Raw genomic sequence first — 11,519 nt, 5'->3', positions numbered from 1 at the left:
CCATAAGTGAAAACAGAGATGTATTGTATTTATTGTTAACAGATTTCAGTACTAGAAGCAGCGGTATACCTGAGTAAATCTGAAATAGTACTGGACTTCCAGCCTGAAATGAAAAACATGCCAGAATGAGGAGTGATACCAAGTATGTGTTTACTTGAATCAAAATTTTGAATCTGCTTTGCTTCATGACTTCAAAGACAAGTGAACCAAAATACGAGAAGTGACACGAATAACTGAGAAAGCCCAGGATCTGGAGCTGGACGCTGCTGCTTAGCATGGATATGACTGGCAGGAATTAGATTTCCACCTGACCTCCTGTGTCTTGGAGCGCTTGTTTGTTATTGTTCCCCAGGGAAACACATCCCACATCCCGCATTGGGTCCCAGCAGCAGAGAAAGCGGTCAGCAGATCCACATTTCCTCCTTGTTTTATGGTTATAATTGTTTCCTGCCTGTTTGGAGACTAAATGTACTCAAGCAATGGTGTCCTGCACTGCTTATGTTATTTGCAGAATTCCAAACCGATTTAGCAGTCAGTTAATTTCATTCTCCCCTCCATGAATCAACATCTTACCATGGTGGAGGGATCTGTGTGTCCCAGAGATCCTAGGAGCTATATTTTTTGGGGGCAATTGTATCTAGTTGGGGTCTCTTATGGCAAATCCTGTGGTGCTAGATGAGGAGCTATTCAAATACCCCTTATGGAAAATATCAACAAAGAATCAGGAACAGTGATACTGGAGCCTGGCCTGGGTGGGAGGTTGTGGGCGAGTGCCTGGTGTTCGGGCCTGCTGCTATGGGCCATTGGGTCCCTGTACAACTGGAGCAAGAGCTTGGATCCCATTGCTGGCAGTAATTGTGACTCATCCCCGGTGGGTGTTGGACTCTGCCAGGGCTGCCCTTTGTCAATGATTTTGCTCATAACTTTTATAGACAGAGTTTCATTGTGCATCCAAGGAGTGGAGGGGATCCAATTCAGTGACCTCAGGATCACGTGGTTGCTTTATGCAAATGATGTGGACCTGTTGGCTTCATCAGGCTGTGACTCCCAGCATGCACTGGGGTGGTTTGTATCCAAATGTGAAGCGGATGGGGATGAGGATCAGTACATCAAAGTCTGAGGCCTTGGTTCTCAACCAGAAAAGGGTGGACTGCCCATTCCAGGTTAGAGATGAGTTTCTGCTATCAACTACAAGAGTTTGTGCATTTTGGGGTCTTGTTTACGATTAAGGGAAGAAGAGCTGGATATTGACAAGTGGATCGGAGCAACGTCAACATTTACGCAGACATTCACTGGTCAGCCATCGTGTAGTGAAAACTGTACTGAAAGGCGAAACTATCAATTTACCAGTCGGCCTATGTTTCTACCTTCACCTATGGTCACGAGCTCTGGGTTGTGACCTTAAGATTAAGATTGTGGATACTTGCAGCAAAAATGAGCTTCCCTCACAGGGTGTCTCGGCTTGGCCTTAGAGATAGAGGGAGGAGCTTGGACATTCGGGAGGAGCTCAAAGTAGAGCTGCCGCTCCTCGACATCGAAAGGAGCCAGCAGAGGTGGTGTGGGCATCTGTCTAGGACGCCTCCTGGACACCTCCCTGGGGAGGTGCTTTGGGCATGTCCAACCAGGAGGAGACCCCTGGGCAGACCCAGGACATGTAGGAGAGATTAAATCTCTGAGCACCTGGGCGTCCCTGCAGAGAAGCTGGAGGAGGTGTCTGGAGAGAGGGAGGTCTGGGTATCTCTGTGCCCCGGACAAATGGAGGAAAATGGATGGGTGGATTAACTTCATTATTCTGCAACACTTATCAACATTCCTATACATGTCAGTTTGTTAATAATTCATTATACACAAGCCACATTAATTGTATAGTCTTTATTACAACTTGCAGTAGGCAACAAGATCCTCAGACTCTTCCCCCTGTAACAAACAGTGAAGTTTGTTTAAAGGTTCCGTTAGCACACAGTCCTATTTGCACACTGCGCCATTTCCTGCAGCTTAATTTGTCTGTTTGCTGTCTTGCAAGTTAAAGTGCTTTTAGTGCTTAGAATGCTTTAAAAGCATCAGGCTCACATTGAGTGTTTGTCTTCATTACCATTTCACTGATCTCTTTTGCTCAATCGATATTCAGCCAGTGTTTCTGTCACAGGTTCAGATTTCACCACATTTTCGTGTCTACTTTTTGCTCAAGCGTGGACTAGAACGAAGCTTCCCATGCAAAGAGGAAGAGGAATGCGGAGCGTGAAATCCTTCAGGTGAGATCTTGGATTTCCCATTTATCATGTTAGTGGAGTTCAGTATAGCTGTGGGCTTCAGAATAGTTTTATTAGACTAACTACAGCATTTTCACTCTACAACAGACAACGTTGCCCATTTATCCTAAATATGTTGACCCCTGTTATGAAAAAAAGTTGTATCTATGATTATAATTTTCTAATTTACTTTGCACCCAGTTATGTGAATGTGAGAGTTCCTCCTAGTCATTGTAGTTGAGTTTACTCTCTGGGTACTCTGAAAAGGACTTTATGGCCATACTCCCTGTTCAAAGTACTAAATAAATTAAACTGAAATGAAACCTTAAAATGGCATTCAGGAATTCTCATTTGTTTGACTCTTTAGCCTAAGCATGACCAGTCATGATGGAGTGAGTCTGGGTATCTTCTGTCAGCTTTGGTCATTATCATTGTTTTCTGAAGACCTAAAGCAAGCTTTATGATCAATATCCCATTCATCAAATCCCAGCAGGTAGCTATAATGGATTTTAAGGAGATGCAAAGGGGTGGTTTGCAATAGCGTATTTCACTGACATGTCTTATATTCAGAATATAAGAATTGTATCGACAGTAGAAGCTGATGGAGCCGACTATGGTGAATCTCAGATCATTAACAGCAAAATAGCAATCTATATGAGCTTTTCCCATTTGACAAATTCTTACCTTTTGCGAACCACAATGTTCAAATATATTTTGCTTTTGTTACTGAAAGGTTGTAGACATCTATGCAAGCACCTGTCATATTGGTAAAGTTCTAGACCTGGCATTAACTAGTCCTTAAATTTGTAATTTTGTTACTTCAAATTTCTGAATGAACCATACCAAAGATCCATAGATACATACTGTAGCACCACAATATCTATCACAGCGTTTCATAGTATCTGCAGAGGTCCATGTAAAACTGGCTGCATATATAGCAGCCCTTAGCTGGATAATGATCTTCAGGTGTAGCAGAGACCTTTAATTGTTTGGTTGGCCAGAACTGCAAGAGGGTCTGGCGGCTGTGTTCCCCAAATTATCTATAAAACGGGGATCCTTCAAATGTTTTAATACCAGAGACAAATATGTTCTAGATGAGGTAGTGCAATAAATAGAACAAAGATCAGATGAGTCTCAAGCTGATCTGGTAATCATCAAATAAGATGGAGATGGAGGTTTTTAAACTATCATAAATGATGATAACTCACAGGCACACTGTGAAACACCACACAAGTGCGGGGGTGACCCAGAGGTGTGCTGACACCTTACATATGTCTTGTCTGCCTCGTATGTTATAAATGTAGCGGGGCAGGGGATGGGGGTATGTGAAGGTAAAAAAGCTCAGGCAAACACGGTACCCCACCGCAAGTAAAATATAAAATGATGTTTGCCGGCTGGTGTCAGCTGACAAGCCGAGGCCTTGCTAAGGGAGGTTTCTTTTGGTAAGACACCGACCTTCATGCTGCCATATTAATGTGTGCTCACTAGCTAACAGCGAATGCAACACTTCACTGCTCTACAAGTTCCTGTGCAGCGAAAAGGGAATTATTTCACAAAACACAAAAGCAGAAATATTAAATCAAAGGCAATTAAAATGTGACACTCAGTTAAATGGTTTTCAGCATCTTTACTGACCCCCAATCCCCTCCCGATGACACGTAACTGAATGTGGGTTGATCACAGAGGTGGAAAGTTCAGTTCCAGAAATTAAAAATCCAGACCAAGATTTTGTTTCAACCAACCCGTTGAGTACTCTATGACTGTGACTCAACTGGTTGGTTGAAACAAAATCTTGGCCTGGATTTCTACTTTCTCTAACTTGAACTATCCACCTCTGGTTGACCATCAGAAACCCAAATATGAGAAACCGGTGCTCCCAGCTTTGCAGGATCAGCCAACATGAGGTCATGTAGGGACCAGGAGAAGCTGCAGTTCCTGTTGACTACGGCTCCCCTCCAAATATCTCAGCATTTCTTGGCTGGCACCATTCTGTCAAACTTTCTGCTGTTTTTTCCAGTTTGCTGTATTAGTTTGAATGGTCTCTTTGCCTCAATCACGTTCTCAGCTGATTTCTAGTAACAAAATAATCTATTAAAAAAGCCACAGAAGTTCCTCATCTTAACTTGAAAGTCACTATCATATTTAAAAAGAACCCCTAACGTTAAATCCCACACATCTCCCCATAGTTCTGCCAAAATCAATTTGCGTGACAGTGCTCCTTACAGACAAGTTTCCAGATGGTCAACCACAATTCATAATCCTGATATTAACAACAGAGCTAAAAAACTTCTATGAAATCACTTGCATGGCTAAAAGTGGTGTTACATTAAACTTCGAATCATAAATCCACTCCTAGCATGATTTACATAGCTTACAGTGTTACAGTCTGCCTATATCTACATTTTTATCAAAAAGGTTCCAGTATTTTAATGGCAATTTGAGCAGCAGCTGCTTGACCCTGAGCCCAGATGACTGGCTGCCAGGTCTGTCTGTTTCTAAGGGGTCCTATCATCTGGTCTGTGGAGCTCTGAACATCAGGGTCCCTTGAAAGGTACACTTCCTCATTCTTGTGATCTGCTTAGCTGGCTGACAGCCATTGGTCCCTCTGCCTTTCCGATGATGTCATATGGCTCTTTGGCTTGGGCCTTATCAGCAGAACGTCCCAGGCTATCTACCTTATCTCCTGATGATCTATGCCCCGTCTCCCAGCACCACATTATCCTCCTCTCCCTTTTGAGTATTCTGTGGCATCCAAAAATTATTTTTGTGCCCGAAACATCAATCCATTCTGCTCAACGTGCTCTATCATCTAGGGTGACCAGATAATCCATGTCAGGGAGGACACATTGAGCTAGGACAGGATTTGTAAAATACCATTTCAATTAAAAGGACCTGGATCTCAGTTAAGCACCGAATTCTTGCTGTGTGCTGATTGATCAGTCTCCTATAATCATGCATATGCCACTAATGTGAATGTGTAACAGCTGGATGAGTTTTTCAATCAAACCAGTCAAAGCACAAGAAGAAATGAGCTATTTAGCCAAACACAGGTGCCTTTCAGTTTTAAAGTAGTTTGTAAAACCTGGAGTAGCTTAAAGTGTCCTCCCTGACATGGATTATCTGGTCAGCCTACTATCATCTCTCTGGGTATCACGTCCTACCACCATTCCCTCCATCGCTGTCTCTGGTTACTGGGAATAGGCCATCTATTATTAACTAGAAGACCTAACATTCAGTCTGCAAATCATCAAAGCACTAAGTACGGTTACTCATAGCTTGAGTCTAAACATCTTGAAGCAGTTCCTTTCCATATTCAGTCAACATGTTCATGGGTTTGTTCAACGAAAAACATACTTTATCCTATGCTAAGATCTGGAAATTTCTGGGCCTTACCTTAAAATGGATCATCTGAGAAATTCAGCATTGGAAGAGATTTACAGTTTATTCTGGTCTATTTTCAGTTCACCTAATTAAAGAATGGGATTAAGAACTGCAGTACTTGAGTGGTTATTCATAAAAAGGATTACCTACTTTATCTTTGACCTAGTTAATATGTTCCTGTTTCTCTTGCATACACCCTCGCTGTTTATCAGCTGAGTTTAGTCTATGTTGCCCAGTGTGTGGGCTTAAGTACCATACTGTGGCTCATGGGTCCCATCATTACGAACAGGAATCCAGACCAAAGTAGTCACACCCTGACCGTCTATATGCCTTAATCACAGTAATCCACGGCTAAAGTTCACATCCCCTGATGAAACTGAAGGCCTCCGACTTTGACATAACAGAGCGAAATGAACTTTGAAGGGAGGGAATCGCTGACGCAAATGAGCGGTCACCTTAGCCTCAGAGATGAACGTCCTTGCTTACAGTGCCATGATGAAGCTTTAATGTCTAGCAGACAGCCTTCCACAACAAAGATACTCCCGTAAGTGTGTAAATAAACAGGCCCGCTCGACTGCTTCCCTCTCTGGCTTTTGTTGGTGTCGCCAGACGCATTGCGAGGGGAAATGTAAGCAACATCCCCGTTTTCCTAAACAAAATCACCCTGCCCGTGACAGACGGCACACGTGAGCCTGGCCAGATGCACACCCCCACCCCCAACCCCAAGCTTAAAAAAACCTGGGCTTCAGCAACCCATAATGGCACACTGCTTGCATCCTATATATTACCTAGGATTGTCATTATTAAATTTCACTGCTGCTTGTCCTGTTTCACACTGCTGTCTGTCCTGTATTGCTCAACTGTCTGTCCTGTATTACACTGCTGTCTGTCCTGTATTGCACTGCTGTCTGTCCTGTATTGCACTGCTGTCTGTCCTGTATTGCACTGCTGTCTGTCCTGTATTACACTGCTGTCTGCCCTGTATTGCACTGCTGTCTGTCCTGTATTACACTGCTGTCTGTCCTGTATTACACTGCTGTCTGTCCTGTATTGCACTGCTGTCTGTCCTGTATTACACTGCTGTCTGTCCTGTATTGCACTGCTGTCTGTCCTGTATTGCACTGCTGTCTGTCCTGTATTGCACTGCTGTCTGTCCTGTATTGCACTGCTGTCTGTCCTGTATTACACTGCTGTCTGCCCTGTATTGCACTGCTGTCTGCCCTGTATTGCACTGCTGTCTGCCCTGTATTGCACTGCTGTCTGCCCTGTATTGCATTGCTGTCTGCCCTGTATTGCACTGCTGTCTGTCCTGTATTGCACTGCTGTCTGTCCTGTATTGCACTGCTGTCTGCCCTGTATTGAATTGCTCTGTTTACTATATTATATTGCTTTCTGTCCTGTATCGCACTGCTTTCTGTATTGTATCGCACTGCTGTTTGTTCTGTATTGCACTGCTGCTGTCCTGTACTGCACTGCTGTCTGTCCTATTGTCCTCCTGTGTTGTAGCAAAAGAATTACACTTGACACTTACATATAGGGATGAACATTCCCATTGAGTAGTAAAATGAACAAAGGGAACGTGTGTGAAACACGGATGGCAGCCAGCTTGGGATGCGTTTTGGTGAAAAGCCTGTAAAGTCTTCCAGATTCAACAAACAAAAGAAAGTCCCCTTTGGGCACACTTGAAGAATCAGGTTTTACAGTCGGCTGACGGCATAGAACAATCCCCCCCCCGCCCCCCAACTGCATCCAGGGGGTCTCTATGGCCCCAAGTAATCGGATGCAGTCCTCTGAGCATTTGGACCTCTCAGGAAGAGGGGCCTTGCTGGCTGAATAACACCACATCATTCTTCAGAAATGGAACTGTATTATTTGTGTGTGTGTGTGTGTGTGTGTGTGTGTTGGTTTATGCTGTGTTGAAATGATCTAAGCAAAGGTGGACACTAATTAAGTAACGGATTGGGAATTTTATGTCATTGAAAGTAGTAGATGCATCCAAAATTTTAGATAATTCATCAGGAATGCAAAAATGGATAAAATAAAAGGTATGATGCATATGGCTGGATACACCCTGGGTGGAATGTCAGTCCGTCACAGGAAGTATAGGGCATAAGGCTGTCAGTCCATCACCACCCACACATGCGTACACATACATACAGAAGGATAATGGATACAAGCATGTAAATTGGGTTGTTAATGTTCCGCCAATAATCTAATTACACTATTGATAATTCCATTGTAAACAAAGGTGACATTATAACACAGGACGACTGATGTTATCATGATGCGACATTATGACTCTCTGGCGTATTGCTACATAAAAAAATAACAAGATGGACAATATCTGCCAGCCTAGGAGCAGGAGCATCTGCAGAGAAGCCTTGGGTTATGATTTAGATCAGCAGAATCCCCCCATATCCATAGAGTTCTGTCAAATTCCATGTGTTGCATTAGACATGAGCCAGCCAACACTGACGGTTCTGTGTTCTGTGCTGGGTTCTGGAGCCAAGCCTGGGTTTCCTCCAGGGTAAATATCTGAAGGAACGCTGAGGCCAAATCTTACACAGCCCTCAGCAAATCGCACATGCTTTGCTGTGTAGTTCTGACTATAATGCTGCATAGCCCACGATTGTTACAGTGTCTCCCTGCATTTGACTGGAGCTTAAACAGTGCAAGAAAATGACAAGTGATTCACTGAAACATGTGTCGCAGTTGGAGAATAAATGATGAAAACCCGTAGAAGACAGCTTTCGGGTCCATTTGTCAGCATTAATCAGCTCCAAATGTGGAGGAAGTAATCGTGATGTTTTATGTGGTCTGTCATGTTGTTGTTTTTTTTTTTTTTTAATCAGAGGCACAATGAGAAACACATGTGTGACCCGCACAATTAATTCTGCTTGAACAAGGGATTTCTGGGATTTCCAAAGCATAGTTAAAATAAAGTGTATAATCAACGTTTCAGTTGGCTAAGGAGCTGACGTGTGTGTTTTGACCTGCGGGACGTGACACGCTGGGTGAGTGGAATGCGGTTTGCATCATTTGCGTGCAGGTCCTGATGCTCATGATCCTGCTCACGGTCACTCTGCGATCGCCCTGCCCCTGAACGCTAGCGGCTGGAGGTCCTTCTTCTGATGTTGCTGCTGACAATGTTTCAGGATCTGTGTGTGTAACTGTCATAACATTAGCAGGGAATGATCAGAGGAGCAGAGCAGCATTAAGCTTCAAATGTTTGATGGTCCTGGGATCTTTGTAGGGAACTTCATCAATTTAAAACCCTTTTCTCAAAACCTGTTCGCTTATAAAGAGCATGAAATGAACCGAGAGCCTTGCTCACAGGTGGAGCTGTCCTTAAGGATGGGAAATCATTCTGTATTTATGGTGAAAATCCATCCATTTTCTGTACCTGCTTGTCCTATTCAGTGCAGAAGGATGGAAAGACCCAAGATGGGGCACCGATCCATCACCAGGCACACTCATATAATCACCTCAGCTTGTTTTTGGACTGGGGGAGGGGGTACCCAGAGGATATCCCACAACAACACAGGGAGAACATGCAAACTGCACACACATGGAGCCATGAACCCTGATCCTAGAGATGTGGGGCAACAGTGCTAACCACTGCACCACTGCACCACCACGCCACCCCCATCCATAAAAATCCAAGCCTCAGAATTCTAATACATTTCAGTGATTTTGTGACTGCACCCCACCATGAGCTATGGGAGTCTGTGTGAAATTTCAAGGTGCCAAAATGTTTGATTTTGGCGGATCACGCCTGATAAGCCGCTCGATCCGGAGGCTCGGGTTTAATTGTGCTGGTTCAGCATATTTGGGGGCCGTGTGCGATAACGCTGTGCCGGCTGTGTTTTATTTCCTGCTCCAGCCGCCTGATCCGGTCCTGAGACACCGATCGACCCCAGAGGGAATGTGAACACAGGATATGACCCCTTTGTGCCCCCGAATCAGGTCTGGAGTTTAGTGTTGCTCAGACGGGGTCAGTGGGTCCCCTGGCGTAGGGGGGGGTCAACGTGACCCCACCATCACTCGCCTCCACCAGCCGCTAATGGCCGAAGCGCCAAGAAAGCCAGGTGGATGACTGTTTGTGTTTCTTTATGACTATGTCAAATATTATCGTAGGCCACTCTCTATGGCGCGCGTCTCTTTCGGCTCGGTTTAGAAGCGCAGCCCGCAAACACAGCTGCAAAACGCCTTAGAAAGAAGGAAAGCAAAAGTGTCTGAAAGATGATGAAGGCCTCACAGATAATTTGGAGCATGTCGTCATAAACAGTAGGCATTTTCCGTGATGCTTAAAACAAGTGTGAACAAGCAGGCCACTCATGTCAGAACAAGTCAGAACATCTAAAAATGACACTGTAAAGAAGGCAAAATCATTCCATATGTAAGCAGACATCATTTCCCTGAACCGATTCCAATGTACATATAGATTTTCTTTGAAGGGATCATGCCTGTGTGGGATTAGGTCCTCAGTTTTTATATGCAGACATACATACATGCATACATACTGTAGAATAACACAGACTTCTTGTTGTATTTAGAGTGCATTGTACTTTTGTGACGTTTACTAAAACTGAAAACCAAATGGTCTTTGGTCTCACCTCCCTTTCTCTGGTCCTCCTGTAGATCTGGAGAAAGATGTTGGCCTGTGATGCTGTCCCCCCAGGAAGCTGAGAGGTCTTCAGAAATCCTGCCTAAAACTCACTGGGTGGTAATAATGCCAGCATGGAAAGCCGTTACACAATGGACAAGCGCTGCTTTGAAAATGATGAAGTCGTCATAACCATCATTTAAAGTTACAGGGAATGGCAGTAAAAAATAACCTATGTTTTCGTTTTGATGTTTTTGACTTAAGAATTCCAATTTCAAATTAGATTTCATTTTGGTTCCAGTTTAAGTGTAATTTCTTAATATGGCATGAACCGAGGCATTGAAAGAAAGGAAACGGAACCCATCAGCAGTAACCCGGGTATCGAGAGGGTGGGTTTCCATACCACCAAACGCTGTGGGAGTTCACCCATCAGCAGTAACCCGGGTATCGAGAGGGTGGGTTTCCATACCGACAAACGCTGTGGGAGTTCACCCATCAGCAGTAACCCGGGTATCGAGAGGGTGGGTTTCCATACCGCCAAACGCTGTGGGAGTTCACCCATCAGCAGTAACCCGGGTATGGAGAGGGTGGAGGTGCTTTCCATACCGACAAACGCTGTGGGAGTTCACCACTAGATCGACTGGCAGATCTGCTGGGGCCCATCGATTTGATATAATTGTAAAGATACGTGTTTATCCTTACAGTGTCCCTAGAGGGAAACTCAAGGTCTCTTCCACATCTGGGGAGCAACAGAACAGCAGCCGTAGTTGGTACCAGTCACATACTCAAAGCCGAATTAGTTATACATTGATTTCCACAGTACACCGTTTCATATATACAAGCATATATGAAAAGGAGCCAGGTACCTATGCATGATATTTTATCTTATGGACAGCACACCTTGCCGGCACCATTTTGTGGAACATTTATTTATCAGATGTTTTATCTAAAGTGACATGGAGAAAGCAGGGTGAGCCAGTTCCTTGAGCAATGGGGGATTAAAGGCCTTGTTCAGGGGCCCGACTATGACATCACCCTGCTCACCCTAGGATTTGAACAGGCTGCCTTTGGTTAGGACAGCAGGAGGATTTACCCACTATACACACAAGCTCACTCTGAAAGACTCTGAAAGGTCTGCACAGCACGTACACTCAGAGAGCTCACTCTGACTCTAAAACATCTACACAGCATGTACACTGAGAGAGCTCACATTGACTCAGGAACGTCTGCACAGCACGTACACTGAGAGAGCTCACATTGACTCAGGAACGTCTGCACAGCAC

At 44.3% G+C, this 11,519-nt stretch overlaps 1 long non-coding RNA gene across 1 annotated transcript; it reads left to right on the top strand.

Annotated features, from left to right (window-relative positions):
* The first annotated feature begins 2,056 nt into the window (after positions 1–2,056).
* On the top strand, positions 2,057–10,679 carry LOC111834926 (uncharacterized). Its single transcript, XR_002836103.2, has 3 exons — positions 2,057–2,252; positions 9,514–9,596; positions 10,272–10,679. It is a non-coding gene; the product is annotated as an uncharacterized lncRNA (long non-coding RNA).
* The last annotated feature ends 840 nt before the right edge of the window (positions 10,680–11,519 follow it).

The sequence above is a fragment of the Paramormyrops kingsleyae genome, chromosome 15, assembly GCF_048594095.1.
Source record: "Paramormyrops kingsleyae isolate MSU_618 chromosome 15, PKINGS_0.4, whole genome shotgun sequence".
NCBI lineage: Eukaryota > Metazoa > Chordata > Actinopteri > Osteoglossiformes > Mormyridae > Paramormyrops > Paramormyrops kingsleyae.
The sequence above is the reverse complement of the archived record's forward strand: the minus strand, read 5'-3'. Positions and strand labels throughout refer to the sequence as shown.